This window comes from Primulina tabacum, chromosome 11 (assembly GCF_025594145.1).
Source record: "Primulina tabacum isolate GXHZ01 chromosome 11, ASM2559414v2, whole genome shotgun sequence".
NCBI classification, from domain to species: domain Eukaryota; kingdom Viridiplantae; phylum Streptophyta; class Magnoliopsida; order Lamiales; family Gesneriaceae; genus Primulina; species Primulina tabacum.
This window is the reverse complement of record NC_134560.1, coordinates 27,727,064-27,743,693: the sequence shown is the minus strand read 5'-3', so window position 1 is coordinate 27,743,693 and position 16,630 is coordinate 27,727,064. Positions and strand designations below refer to the sequence as shown.

General features: G+C 36.8%; 1 long non-coding RNA gene across 1 annotated transcript; it reads left to right on the top strand.

Annotated features, from left to right (window-relative positions):
• Positions 1-9,357: 9,357 nt before the first annotated feature.
• LOC142517647 (uncharacterized) lies at positions 9,358-11,529 on the top strand. The gene is made up of 2 exons (XR_012813353.1): positions 9,358-10,597; positions 10,788-11,529. It is a non-coding gene; the product is annotated as an uncharacterized LOC142517647 (long non-coding RNA).
• The last annotated feature ends 5,101 nt before the right edge of the window (positions 11,530-16,630 follow it).

The window sequence follows — 16,630 nt, the reverse complement described above, 5'->3', positions numbered from 1 at the left end:
TTATATGAAATGCATGTATACATGATTTATACTGGGAATGTAATTCTCACCGGAGTTAGCCGGGTGTTGTTTTGTTTGTATGTGTGCATAACAACAGGTGGGACATGATCAGGATTTGGAAGAGGATGAGAGATTATAGTTAGCGTGGAGATCCGGGCCCAGAAGCAGAATAGGATTCAGCACTGGATGTATGGTCGTTGAACCTAGTTTAGATAGAGACATGTAGTACATGACTTGTACTTTGATATTGACATGTATATCAAATAGATTACTATTACGTTTCCGCATTTATAATTTAAAAAGAAAAAAATTTAGTCCCAATTTTCTTAATTGTTATATTTGACATTAATAATAATTAAGACATGAATTAGCGTCCGGGTCCCCACAGCAGGTGGTATCGTTTGTGCCTCCAGCATCGAGACCACAGCAACCACCTCTCGGATTTGAGACTGGTAGTAGCAATGGTGGAAAGAAAGACTATTTGAAAGCCCGAAAGAAACAGTTCAAGAAGTTAGGAAGCGGTTCGTCTAGTTCCAGTGGTTCTAGTCAGAGTTACACCTGTAATGCCCTAGATTGTATGTGGATAAAATGAAAAGATGAAGTGTTGCTTGAAGAAAGGGACCGCACCCGCGCCTAGAGAAGCACCGCACCCGCGGTGCATGGACAGAGAGTTGGAAAGTATTTACAGAAATGACACCGCACCCGCGGTTCAAACGTAACCACACCCGCGTTAATGTCACCGCACCCGTGGTTTTATATGTAGCACACCCGCGGTCGTCGATTTTGGAAAGTGGATGGACCGCCGAAGCTTGAGCGCACCCGCGGTTCTTGAGCTACTGCACCCGCGGTCATGCGTGTTACTTGAAAAATATGACACTTGCCCCTCAACATGCAAGATATATATATTATGTGTCTTCATTTCCTCTCCTGGACAGCTGAGAATCGAGAGGGAGAAGGGATCAAGGAAAAGGAAAGTTCTTTCACTTTTGAAGCTAGTTTGTACAAGAATTTTACATCCAAACGTTAATCCGATTTCGGTTCTGAACTCCTCTCATCAAAGGCTTTAAGGGGATGTAAGTTTCATTCATTTCCTGCATGATTTGAAATATTGATGTTGGGGAAATTGTGAATTACACTAGATTATGTGTTCTTGTGAAGTTAGTGACTATATATTCGTAAACGGATCGATTATCGGATATCATATGCAATTGTTATGATTTTCCAGCATATTTAGAGTTAAATATGCAGATTTTGAGTACTATCATGTGCTTATAATGATGATTATGAGTTGAGACTTATGAATTGGTGATATATGTTGAGAGTTGGATTGACCGGTATCGAGAAATTACGTCGTTATGCCGTCAAATTGTACCGAGATCAAGTATTGAATTGGATATGTGTTGATTGAGATTAGAGATTGATAGAATATGTATCAACATTTCCATTTCAGATTTGATAGTGACAGATTCGTCATCGAGACTTCGACATCGACAGACATTGTGCGACGAAAGGTATAATGCATGTTTTGTTTGGGGAAGACACAACTCAAATGAGATTCAATTTGAGTTTCCCAACCAAATCACATACTAGAATTGTTGTTTATCTTTTGATATGAATTTGATTTGTTTATAGATCTATATTCAAATCTCTTGATAGGATGCTGTTTTTTTATAGATTTATATTCAAGCCTTTGAGATAGGAGAGTCATTGGCAGACTTGCTAAACTAGATGTTCGGTGGTATCGACGCTTCGGATCAGATTCACTCCGATTGTAGACATTCGATACAGATATGACCGAAGTCTAGGAATAAGACGTACAGTTACCCCGATTGGGAGGGTAGGTGACAGACAGTGACGTCTTATTCACACCGGGATCTCTAGAGTAGAGTCGAGTCGAGTCAAGACATGATTTGATTTGAATTGCATGTTTAGATAGATCGGTTTCATAGACTATGGAGCCCATTATTATTGCGTTGATTCATGATTTATGATTATGTATGAGCATGTATACATGTTTTATACTGGGATTTGTTCTCACCGGAGTTTCCGGCTGTTGTTATGTCTGTATGTGTGCATAACAACAGGTGGGGCAGGATCAGGGAAGCGACAGAGATGAGGGATGGACATAGCGTGGTGACTACGGACGCAGAAGATCACTAGTGATGTTGTACTAGATTTGTACTACTTGTAGTTTATGATTTGTATTAAACACTAGTGATGTGTTGGTAGTAGAACATGACATGTATATTATATGTGTTGTAATTAAATAAAGAAAGATATTATGCTTAGTATGTACATTTGAATTAATGTTAAAAAGCGAAAATTTGACCCATATTTTGAATAAAGATCCAATTAATCCCGAAAAAAATGGAGTTAGAGCCCGGGTCCCCACAACACCGGGGTCTATTGTAGCACTTGCGGAGGGAGACATCCCACTGAGCAATGCCAAGGAGTAACTGGTAGTTGCCGTATCTGCAAACGATCAGGACATTTTGCAAGAGTATGTCCACAGAGAGGTTCCCGAAGATTCTAGGGAGCAGAATCATCTGGATCAGTGACTCAGACTGATAAACCTTCATCTGTTGTTCGCTCTTTCCAACCACCCCCTACTCAGACACAACCAGGGCCAGAAAGAAGGCAGAGTAGTGGCAGTGACCGAGGAACAGACCCAGGATGCACTTGATGATATAGTGGCAGGTAACTGTTCTTTTATGATTATTCCGTGTATGTATTGAGAGATTCTCGTACATCCTACACATGATTTCTGAATAAACTGCATTGATGTATGCTTTATCTGTTGAATCAGTGTCTACTGTAGTATTTTATCTCTTCAGTTTTGGGGAGCGGTTTGATATCAGTGAACTCTGTGAAACATCGTATACTACATTGAGATGAGAATGAGACTGAGTTAGCTTGTATTGTACTTGTGTTGTTTGAATATTAGTGCATTATTGATATTGATATACTGATCAAGTATAGAGTTACCATAGACTGATTCCAGAAGATGGTAAGATTCGGACCTGAAATGACCGAAGATGGAATACTGTACGATAAGGATTCTAGATTTAAAATTCCTTTGATATTTATATTATCTATGACTCGATCATTACAGAAAGGAACAGAGGGACTCCTTAGGTATTCAGTTGACTCATTGGCTGAATTGCCAGTGACATGAGAGTTACTGATGTTTTCCCCAGATGAGACTCCGGGTTTAATTCCAGCCAGGGAGATTGATTTCAGCCTTGACTTGATACCAGGTACTGTTTTATTTCAAAACACAGTACTGAATGATACCGATTGAATTGAAGGATTTGAAAAATCAGATAGAAGATTACTAGCCGAGAGTTACATCTGATTGAGTGTTTCTCTTTGGAATGTATCAGATATGTTGTGAGTTGATAAACTCTGTGTTCAGAATATTTTGATGATTCTTTAATTAGTTGATCTATGATATTCCGGTATATTTGAAAAATATGACTGATTTTGTTGAATATTTGAGTATTGTATTGAACATTCTGAGAATTGGAAAGTGGTATACAGAAACTGTTGAGATGTGAATCTTGATTAAGACAAATTATATTAAAGGCTTGTTATATTTGAAAATGATATATCTGTTGATCTAGCACAGTGAAGCCGTGATTAGTTGGCTGAGATTGATATCAGTGTCAGAAATTGGTAGTTGCATGAGTTTAGCAGGCTATTATATCTGACTGTTGTTTTAAATCTGATTGAGAATTATTATTTTTTGGAAGCAGTATTTGATACAGATTGTATACAGTTGAGACTCGATACCGTTCAAGCCGAACCAGAGCTGATTTTGAGAGTTAAAACAGTTCAGAAAGTTGATAAGAATGGGCAAAACTTGATTATCGATAGTCAGAGCAAAGTATCGATTAGAATATCATGTATGTGATACTGTAATGTATAGGAATAACCGATGGGTTGTGCCAGATATTTCGGATTTGAAAGGACAAGAGATTGTCAGAAGTGTACAATAATCAATTCAACATTCTTACTAATGACTGAAATATATATGATAATTTGAAAAGACACTTTTGATAGAAACGGATGAGATCAGATGTGGCTGAGTTTGTACTAAAATGTCTGAATTTCCGACAGATGAAGACAGAAAGAATGAAACCAGGAGATTGGTTATATAGCTTATCGATTCCTGAATGGAAATGGGATCACATTTCCAAGGATATCGTGACGAAGCTACCACAATACTCCCGAGACTGAGTATCGATTTGAGTTGAGAGTAACAGACTGATCAAGTCTGCAAGTTTGATTTCGTACATGAAAATGTACAGATATGGCTAGATTACTGAGATATTTGTCAGAAAAAGTGATCAGATTACACAGAGTGCCGAGAGTTGATTATATCAGACCATGATTTCGGTTAACTTTGCACGTTTGGCAGAGTGTGTAGCAGGTTCTTCCATATATTATCCACAGACTGATGAATAGTCAGAGCGGACTATCCAGATACTGGAAGATATAGCTTGAGCTATAGTGCTTGATTTAGCACTAGTGGGCAAGAAATTTTGCCACTTTGAGAGTTTCGTACCACAACAGCTATCAAATGAATATCGAGATAGCTCCATTCGAGGTATTGTACGATGAGAAGGGCAGATTCCCTTCTGTAATCGATATAATATCTCTGAGGTTCCTGAGATTGGACCTGATATGATCAGAGATATGACTGAAGAAGTAAAGCTGATTCAGAAGAGAATGAAGACAGCTCTGAATAGAAAGACTGAATATGCCAACATCAGACGACGACCAATGGTATTTGATATAGGAGATTGAATATTAAATTGATTTAGCCTAAACAGATTTGATTGCAGATGACGATGTTGATTTGTTATGAGCTGTTGATTGGTATACACGGATATTGTATAGCCAGTACTCTGAGATCGATTCTATCAGAATTACTTCGAGTGGTACTATGATATTATACTTCTTAAATGATTATTCCAGATTGGAATCAGAATCAGTAGAAGAAAGAAAATTCAGAATGAAGACTATTCTGCTGTTGAAAGTTCAATGGAATTATTAGAATATTGAAGAAACTACTGGGAAGACAGAATCCAAGATGAGACAGAGATTCAAGAATTGTTCCATCAAGATGCGTTTTCTTTTAGCTTCTGTATATACCTCCTTTAGTATCTGATTGGATATCTGACTTGATTGGCTGTGATTTCGGGGACGAAATCGTATCTTAGGGGGGGAGAAATGTAAGGCCCGAGAATTTGATCACCGTAATCTGAAATGATTGGGTGATAATTGAGGTGATTTTAGACGGAAAGGGATTAGACCGGAAAGGACGAAAGAAAACACGAAAGAGGTGCGAGGACAGAACACCTCGCGCATATGCACGAAAAGGAGCCGCGAATATGCGCGACAGTGGTAGAAGACCTCGCGCATAAGCGCGAGTTGTGCAGAAGCTAAATGTGATGTCCAGAGAACCTCGCGCATATGCACGGCGATGGGGCGCGCATATGCGCGAGCTGCCGAGAAGCTAAGGACCGAGACCAGTAGGTCTCGCGCATATGAGCCGGTTGAGGTCGCGCATATACGCGAGACGTGTTGGACAAAGGGGAAGCCACTTGCCCTTCTTCATGCAAGATATATATACATATAACCATTTCATTCCTTCAAATCGGCAGAAAGGAAACGGGAGAGAGGCTATGGAGAATTGCAAAGTTCTTGATGCTAGAATTTGAATTGCGAACGATCCGTCCGTCAGATTTTGAATCCGAGCTCAGTACCGAGATCCTAGCAACGATAGCTACAACAGGACGTAATTTTTATCGAATTCTGATATCGTTTGAGATTATGATATTGGGAGAATTGTGATTTAACTGATATTATGTGTTCTGGATATACTGATCAGTATATAATTGAAGTCAGATCGAAGAACAGACTGTGTATGTAATTGTTATGATTTTCGGAAGTGATATGATTGAGATTGTACAGAATTGAGATTATGATCTGTTATTATTGAGATTATGAGTTGTACTGATATCGATTATGAGTTGTGATATTATATTTGTGATGTTGAGATTGACGGGGTTATCGAGATTGTATTATTATGCCGTCGAAACATCAGTAGATTGGTATTGATCAAATTCAGTATTGATTGAGATTGTATCGTGTATCATTGACATTGATCAGAGTATGTCTTGACTTGATATTGATCAGAACAGATTTTGAATTGAGTTGCCATATTGATATTGTATTTCTCGATACGTCATTTCAGATTGAGTGACATTGATAGCTTCGACTTCTTAACTTCGACAGAGCCAGATCGACAGAATGAAACAAAAGGTATAAATTGATGTTGATGCGGGATTGCACAACTCGAGTTAGATTCGACTTGAGTTTCCCAAAATCACATACTTCATCTTATTGCATTGATATTTGCAATTGATGTGATTGATATCTTTGGTCTATTGATTTATGTACTGAGTCATTGGCTGATGCGCCTAGTCGTAGACGATTGATCTCGTGACAGAGGTACCAGATAGTGATGGAATCGTCACTGGGCCATTGCACATTGTCACAGAGGTTTGGCAGGATATGCCAAGGCTGATGTGCCTAGATGGTTGGCCGATATGCCAGGGCGGATGTCCCTAGTCTGTGGCTGATTCGCCAAGACGCCGGATGTTTGGTTATATCGAAGTGGATAGAATTGGAGTTTCTTCTATTACTGATATTCGATATGGAAAGAGCCAAAGTCCGTGAATAAGAACGTACCACAACCCCGATCGGGAGTGTAGGTGGGTGTATGTTCTTATTCCGATCGGGATCCCTAGATTAGGATGAGTCGAGTCAGAGTCTAAGAGTCACAGAGTGTGATTCAGAGTTGCATTGATTCATGTGAGTCGAAGAGTCACAGAGTGTGATTCAGAGTTGGTATTGATTCATGTTTCTGATTTTGATACATGTTATGAATATATGTTCATACTGTTATATCTGTATATATGAAATGCATGTGTACATGATTTATACTGGGAATGTAATTCTCACCGCAGTTATCCGGTTGTTGTCTTGTTTGTATGTGTGCATGACAACAGGTGGGACAGGATCAGGAAGAGGATGAGAGATTATAGTTAGCGTGGAGATCCGGGCCCAGAAGTAGAATAGGATTCAGCATTGGATGTATAGTCGTTGAACCTAGTTGAGATAGAGACATGTAGTACATGACTTGTACTTTGACATTGACATGTATATCAAATAGATTACTATTACGTTTTCGCATTTATAATTTAAAAATAAAAATTTTGTCCCACTTTTTTTAATTATTATATTTGACATTAATAATGATTAAGACATGAATTAGCGTCTGGGTCCCCACAGGTAACCTATGTTGAATAAAACTAATTCTCTTTTGTTTTTATTTCACCCAATATGCCCGTATAAACACCTATTTCATAAACTTGAAATTAAAACTTACACAGCCTAAGTAGTCTTTGATAACCTAATTCCAGTACTCATATCCAATTAATCCTAAGTTTCTTAATGACTTACAAAGATTCCTCAAGACAAGGTGCCTGAAAGGGCCTCTTGCCCTGCTTATCACTCTCGATATCACTTTGGTCCTGCTCTGACGCCAAGGCTCTAGATACGGCAACGGCATAGGTAGTAGGACCAGCAATCCTGACATCACGACGCAAGATCGGCCGCAACCCATCCATAAAATGCATCAGCTTTCTCGGGCATCATTCGCAATCGGGGTACAAAGTGACACCCCCTCTCAAACTTTCTGATGAAGTCTGCCACGCTGCTGTCTCCCTGTCGCAGCGAAATGATCAAGCGGGTGCGTACTTCTTCAGTGAAGTACTTGGAGTAGAAATGTAATGTTCCGAAAGTCTGAAGGTCCATGTCAACCACATACATGCAAGTTATTAAATTTCTTTGGTATTTTATTAAATTGTTTTAAAGTTTTAAATCCATTTTTATTTCATTAATTTGTGTTTAATTATTTTTATGCATTTTATGCATAATTCATGCATGGTATAATTTATTCCATGCATTTTATAAGTTCATGTATTAGATTTTTTTTAAGTAGCATTTCGCGCTCGAACGAGGAACGGGGATCGGAGAATTATCAGGAAATTTATTTTATTACAAGTTTAATTTTTATTAAGTAATTTAAGGTGTTTTTAAGCGTGTTTTGAAAAAATGGGATTTATTGAGTATTTTTACCCCCATGATTTTATTTTTACCCGGTACGCAAATTTTAGCGAATCAGAGAACTTTTTGAGGGTTCGGCTACTATTTTCAAAAACTTTCCAACACGAAATTTTTTTTTCGGGAGTATGTTTGGATTTAATGGACCTACTTTTAAGCTTATTGGACTTAAAATTCTTTTGAAACTCTCAATTAGCAATTTAGAGTCAATTATCTATTAATTAACTATTTAATAAATACCTAAGGATCCACAAAACTTAATTATGCACCCACCAGCCGACACTCCTCTCCTTCATCATCCATTTTCACGAGAATTCCAGCTGAAAGCTTCGGTGCTTCATTCTTCTTGCAACAAGTCTTCTTCCCCGCTCCCCGGCGCCTTCCCGGCGTCTTCCCGACGTGGAATACTTTAAGTTTTCGTTCGAATAACACCAAGGCACGCCATGTACTTTTATTGCTGCATCATACACGTTATATACATGCTGTATTATGTTTATTTGTTGTGAAACTTTCGATCCAACCTTGTGTGAGTAAGATTTACGGGTTTCATGTGAACATTGCATTTTTGTGCTTCAATCCTCACGGTTTTCTTGTTGCTGTGCAAGGGGACTGTCGGTTTCTGGTGTTTAGGACCGAGACATGTCATAATATAGAGGGAAATCAGGCTGGAGTCGGTGCTGGTTGAAGATTGGTGTAGATCTAGTGTGGTGTCTCATTTTGGTTCGGCTTTGGGGAAGATTGCGTGCAAGGTTTCGACCAGCAGTGCAAGGACTAAACCGTGCCATGGACTAGACCCTGATGGGTCTGAGACAGGGCCTGGAAGGGCTCGGCACCTGCTGGAACAGCCCCCAAGCGCGATCGAGCTAGTGGGTGATGAAATGGTTGCGGTTGTGTTCCTTGGTGTCTAGCGGTCGTGAGCTTTGTGCAGCTTGTATGGGGCTGGGGCCATGAGTCTAAGGTGTCAAGTAGGGTCCCAAGATGGTCAAGGGGAGGTCGGTTCGTGACTGGAACCGATGGTTGAAGGCTAGGAGTGTATTATTGGAAAATATGAGGCTTAGGGTTCGAAGGGAGCTGCTGGAAATTCCAGCAGTTATTGGGGCTGTTTTCGTGGGTCTTTGGGGGCTGGAAGGAGTGGTCTGGGAGCTGTTAGGATGCGTTGAATGTATGGTAAAAGTTTGGGAAAATTTGGTTGAGTTTCGGGTCGGTTCGGGTTAAAACCGAGACCCCGGTCCAATATTTAAAAACAATTCGGTTAAGTTTTGAAATGGGCTCGAGTTTATGTCTAGAGATGCTTTTTAATATGTTTTGGGATTTTTTAAGAGTTTGGTAAGTTTCGGATCAAAATAATGAGCTTTGAGATTTATCAGGGATTTAGTCGCCGCACGAAATGTTAATTAAAGAATTAATTGAAACGCATAGATTTAAACTTAATAAAATTATGGAAAACTTTATTTAAGCTCAAATAATTATTAGAAGTCTAAGTTTTTAATTTGAGAATTTTATGCTAAGGTTTGGTTTAATTCGAGATTAAAACGCATTAATAGGTTATATTTAAAGATTAATTTAAAAGTCATAGATTTAAGCCAAATAAAAATATGAAAAAGTTCTTGTAAGCTTAAATAATTATTTGGTACGTATTAGAGTCAATGGAATTAAAAAAATGTAAAAGAAGTAAAATTTTACGTCTTTGGGCAAAATGGTAATTTTTGGGTATCCCGGGGCAAAATAGTCATTTTGCACCTGGGGTGAGATGTTGGTCCTGGCAGCGCCCTGAGCACAAATTTACTATATTTTAAATGTTTATGCATCATGATCACGATTTTAAGATTTTATGAAGATATACGTCGCATGCTTGGATTTAAGAAAAAATGCATTTATTCATGATTTTTATAAGTGATGAAAATGGTAATGTTTTGAATGACGGGAATTAGCTGTGGCTATCGAAGTATATGTAAATGTTTAAGACGTATATGTAAATGCTGATGATGATGATGAGGCCTAGGCACAGTGGATGGGTAATCCTGTCACTGATGTCCGACAGCCGCCGTGTACCGCAGTTCTATGTATGATGGATCCATCGTAAATGATGAATGATGTACGATAGTCACCTCTAATGAACTGAATTCACCAATGATAAATGATGAACGATGAATGATAAACGATGAATGATAAATGATGAACGATGAATGATGAATGATGAATGATGAATGATGAACGATGATTAACGATGAAATGTGTTGACACGCCACGATTTCATATGACACGTTTACGTTATGCTTTTAAAGTTCATGAAAGATATGTTTACGTATATGATGATATGAGATGACATGCTTTGACACGACATGATTTTACACGAGACGTTGATGTTCATGCTTTTAAAGTTCATGAAAGATATGTTTACGTATATGATGATATGAGATGACATGCTTAGACAAGGCATGATTTTACACGAAACGTTGATGTTCATGCTTTTAAAGTTCATGAAAGATATGTTTACATATATGATGATATGAGATGACATGATTTGACATGACATGATTTTACACAACACGTTTACATTATGCTTTTAATTTCATGAAAGATATGTTGAGTATGATATTTTTCACTGCTGTGTGCTAGGTATATGTACTTGTTATTAACGGTGCAGGTGTGTTGAGTCTTTAGACTCACTAGGCGTGTGTGATGCAGGTGAGCTTAATGATGAGGAGACTGGAGGTGCTGAACTTTGAGTAGGCAGACCTGGTAAGGTGACACGACCCGAGGACCACATGTTTTCTGCATTACGATTTATGAGATTGAGAGAAGATGAATATTTTCATACGTTGATGATTTTAAGAATTTTATACGTTTATGTTTAAGTATGATTTTAGACGAGTTGAGTTATTTTAAACTGCGCTATTTTTACTGACAAATATTTAAGATCATTTTTTAAATGTTATATTTTTCTATTACGATTTTTACTCCTTTACGTTTACGTTTGATGTTGGTCATTTTAAACTGTGATATTTTTATTGTAAAATAAAGACGATTATTTTAAATGATATTTCGAAAATGCGAGCTTTAAAAAAAAATATTTCCGCACTTTTTAAAACGAGTAGACGTTACAGTTGGTATCAGAGCAAGGGTCCTATATAGGGTTGTGCCACCGCCAGTTTCTGCAGCTGAGTCTTCAAGCCTCAAGTCTGTAAGCTTTTATTATTTAAATGTTTTAAATGATTTAATCTTATCACCTGCATGTTAACATGATTTACGCTTTATAATGATCTACGGTATATGTTTAACTGCTTTTATGATTTAAGGATTTGTTGTTTTTTAAAAAAAAAACAGATTAAATTGCATGTTGATTACGTTTGGAATTGGACGTGTCTAAGAATTCGAATATTGGGCTTTAGGAGAAGTTGCTAATGATTTGACTATATTGATTTTTAGGTCAGTAGTACTGATGTCCTCCTTATGGGTCATAAGTTAATCTTGAAGATTATGAATGATTTTGGGACTTGTAGAATTTCTAAGAAATTACTGATGGTTCGTGGTTGCTAGTTGAATTAATTTTTTAGGATTCCATGTAAGGATTAATGATTCGAAAACTACGATGATCTTTGGAAGTATAAAAACGTAGAATTTATTTAGGATGCATGCTCTACCTAGTGGGACCTAAGGATTGAATTGCGTGGATTGAGAATTTTAAGGACCTAACTGTATTAACCAATAATTTGAGGACCTAAGTGCAACAATAAAATTATAAGGGACTATTTCGAATTTACCAAACTTTGAGATTAAATTTTTAGTTTTGAGAATTTTAAGGTTTAATGAGGTCAAATCGAAAATTTTATGGGAACCAAAATACAAATTTCGAAGAGTTGTAGGGGCAAGAATGTAATTTTCGAGGACTTTAAGGGCCAAGTTGTCAATCTCGAAAGTTTTAAGGATTAAATTAGAACTTTTGAGGAACACTTGGGTAAAATCAGTAATTATTCGAGGTTATGTGCATAAATTTTGGGTCTAATAAAGTTAAAATTATTGAACTTTATGTTACGAGAAACCTATAAAATCGAATTAGGAACGCCAAGAACTTATGGGTAATTGTGGAATTTTAGAGCTTTAGGACAAATTGGATAATATTTGAGGAAAGTAAAAATTAAGTTTACAATTTTTAAGAAATTTGGGGGAACTAGTTCAGAAGTAAGGGAGAATCGAATAGTTTAAAGGATATGAATTTTCGATGATTTAGGCTTGAAGGGATATTTAGAACCTTGAAACATCTGAGTTATAATGTTATAAGGAATGGTAATCAAGGACATTGTAAGATAAATCAACATTGTGCTTGAAAATTTAAGCGTTGGTGAAATAATATTGTGGCAAATTGAGAATTTAAAGTGATGACGGTTTAAGGTAAAGTTAATCGGTTAGATTAAGTTATAAGAATAAAGATTTAGTTAGCAAAATTTTTGGGAACTTAAGTTTGATGTGTTATAAGTTTTAATCATGATCTTAACAGTTAAGATTATACCTTTGTTGGAATTTAAATTTTTCTAGAAAGTTGGGTATGATTGATGGTTAGGTTACTTGATAGACGCATGTAAGAATTGAGGTAGACATCTTGTCTTGAGAATTCTTGGAAGTCATTAAGAAACCTGGGAACAAGCGATTATGTGTGTGAGAATTATGTTATCTATTATCATTTGGGATGCGTAAGCTTGAATTTCAAGTTTAGGAGATAGATATTCATACGAAAATTTTGGGTAAAATAAAAAAAAAAAAGGGAATTAGTTGTGTTCAACATAGGTTGCCAATAAACAAATATTAAGATTTTTACCGAGTAAGAAATCTAAAACCTTAATATGGAAATTCTAGAATTCTATGTGTTATAATTAAAGTTGATTTATTAGAGTTAGTCAAACATTAACATGAGATAACTTATACGTTAGAAGTAATTAAGTATTGAGGATACGCAAGTATGAGACATTCGCTTCAATGAGGAAAGTCAAAAGGTCTTAGGTCATAACTTTATTGTAATTGGAAAGGAAATAGTTTAAGCATGTAATCGGTATCGTATATATTGGGTTTTATGTATTAACAATACTCGAACTTAAGATTTGCGGCAACGTTATATTGGGATGTACTTCTAAATAGTTAGGTTATGTAAGTATGGTGCCGTAAGATAAATATTCCATTCAAGGATCTTAGGCTAATATTATTATGGGGCTGAAATAAGGTTTAATTTTTAAGTGTATTACAGAGGTTAGAAGTCGATCAGTAATTTTGGTGCTAAGGTTTCTTAGGTCAAACTGCATAAATAAAAATGTAATAGGTCAATGAACATTATAGGTATAATATAAGAAAAGTAAGACACAATAAAATTCGGACTGTCATTTCTAATATTGGGAAATTTAAGAAAAGTTGAAATTTGAGGTTATAGAAAAATGAAAATAGGTTACCATGGATCGTTATAAGTTGAGATTCGCAAACGAGGATTTTGGTAGGCAATTTAATTAGGACTGAAGAGACGTAAGGACAACTTACAGTTATTTTATCAGAGTAGCGCAGCGGAAGCGTGGATTATTGAGATAATAGAACTAAATCTAAACTTTTTGATTATCAAGGATAAGCGAATTTCGGGGACGAAATTCAATTTAAGGGGGGAAGATTGTAACGTTCCGAATGTCTGAAGGTCCATGTCAACCACATACATGCAAGTTATTAAATTTTTTTGGTATTTTATTAAATTTTTTTAAAGTTTTAAATCCATTTTTATTTCACTAATTTGTGTTTAATTATTTTTATGCATTTTATGCATAATTCATGCATGTTATAATTTATTCCATACATTTTATAAGTTCATGTATTAGATTTTTTTTTTTAAGTAGCATTTCGCGCTCGAACGAGGAACTGGGATCGGAGAATTATCAGGAAAATTATTTTATTACAAGTTTAATTTTTATTAATTAATTTAAGGTGTTTTTAAGTGTGTTTTGCAAAAATGGGATTTATTGGGTATTTTTACCCCCCATGATTTTATTTTTACCCGGTACGCAAATTTTAGCGAATCGGGGAACTTTTTGGGGGTTCGGCTACTATTTTCAAAAATTTTACAACACGAAATATTTTTCGGGAGTATGTTTGGATTTAATGGGCCTACTTTTAAGCTTATTGGACTTAAAATTCTTTTGAAACTCTTAATTAGCAATTTCGAGCCAATTATCTATTAATTAACTATTTAATAAATACCTAAGGACCCACAAAACTTAATTATGCACCCACCAGCCGACATTCCTCTCCTTCATCATCCATTTTCACGAGAATTCCAGCTGAAAGCTTCGGTGCTTCATTCTTCTTGCAACAAGTCTTCTTCCCCGCTCCCCGGCGCCTTCCCGACCTGGAATACTTCAAGTTTTCGTTCGAATAACACCAAGGCACGCCATGTACTTTTATTGCTGCATCATACACGTTATATACATGCTGTATTATGTTTATTTGTTGTGAAACTTTCGATCCAACCATGTGTGAGTAAGATTTTCGGGTTTCATGTGAACATTGCATTTTTGTGCTTCAATCCTCACGGTTTTCTTGTTTCTGTGCAAGGGGACTGTCGGTTGCTGGTGTTTAGGACCGAGACATGTCATAATATAGAGGGAAATCAGGCTGGAGTCGGTGCTGGTTGAAGATTGGTGTAGATCTAGTGTGGTGTCTCATTTTGGTTCGGCTTTGGGGAAGATTGCGTGCAAGGGTTCGACCAGCAGTGCAAGGACTAAACCGTGCCATGGACTAGACCCTGATGGGTCTGAGACAGGGCCTGGAAGGGCTCGGCACCTGCTGGAACAGCCCCCAAGCGCGATCGAGCTAGTGGGTGATGAAATGGTTGCGGTTGTGTTCCTTGGTGTCTAGCGGTCGTGGGCTTTGTTCAGCTTGTATGGGGCTGGGGCCGTGAGTCTAAGGTGTCAAGTAGGGTCCCAAGATGGTCAAGGGGATGTCGGTTCGTGGCTGGAACCGATGGTTGAAGGCTAGGAGTGTATTATTGGAAAATATGAGGCTTAGGGTTCGAAGGGAGCTGCTGGAAATTCCAGCGGTTATTGGGGCTGTTTTCGTGGGTCTTTGGGGGCTGGAAGGAGTGGTCTAGGAGCTGTTAGGATGCGTTGAAAGTATGGTAAAAGTTTGGGAAAATTTGGTTGAGTTTCGGGTCGGTTCGGGTTAAAACCGAGACCCGGTCCAATATTTAAAAACAATTCGGTTATGTTTTGAAATGAGCTCGAGTTTATGTCTAGAGATGCTTTTTAATATGTTTTGGGATTTTTTAAGAGTTTGGTAAGTTTCGGATCAAAATAATGAGCTTTGAGATTTATCAGGGATTTAGTCGCCGCACGAAATGTTAATTAAAGAATTAATTGAAACGCATAGATTATACTTAATAAAATTATGAAAAACTTTATTTAAGCTCAAATAATTATGAGAAGTCTAAGTTTTTAATTTGGGAATTTTATGCTAAGGTTTGGTTTAATTCGAGATTAAAACGCATTAATAGGTTATATTTAAAGATTAATTTAAAAGTCATAGATTTAAGCCAAATAAAAATATGAAAAAGTTCTTGTAAGCTTAAATAATTATTTGGGACGTATTAGAGTCAATGGAATTAAAAAAATGTAAAAGAAGTAAAATTTTACGTCTTTGGGCAAAATGGTAATTTTTGGGTATCCCGGGGCAAAATAGTCATTTTGCACCTGGGGTGAGATGTTGGTCCTGGCAGCGCCCTGAGCACAAATTTACTATATTTTAAATGTTTATGCATCATGATCACGATTTTAAGATTTTATGAAGATATACGTCGCATGCTTGGATTTAAGAAAAAATGCATTTATTCATGATTTTTATAAGTGATGAAAATGATAATGTTTTGAATGACGGGAATTAGTTGTGGCTATCGAAGTATATGTAAATGTTTAAGACGTATATGTAAATGCTGATGATGATGATGAGGCCTAGGCACAGTGGATGGGTAATCCTGTCACTGATGTCCGACAGCCGCCGTGTACCGCGGTTCTATGTATGATGGATCCATCGTAAATGATGAATGATGTACGATAGTCACCTCTAATGAACTGAATTCACCAATGATAAATGATGAACGATGAATGATAAACGATGAATGATAAATGATGAACGATGAATGATGAATGATGAATGATGAACGATGATTAACGATGAAATGTGTTGACACGCCACGATTTCATATGACACGTTTACGTTATGCTTTTAAAGTTCATGAAAGATATGTTTACGTATATGATGATATGAGATGACATGCTTTGACACGACATGATTTTACACGAAACGTTGATGTTCATGCTTTTGAAGTTCATGAAAGATATGTTTACATATATGATGATATGAGATGACATGATTTGACATGACATGATTTTACACAACACGTTTACATTAT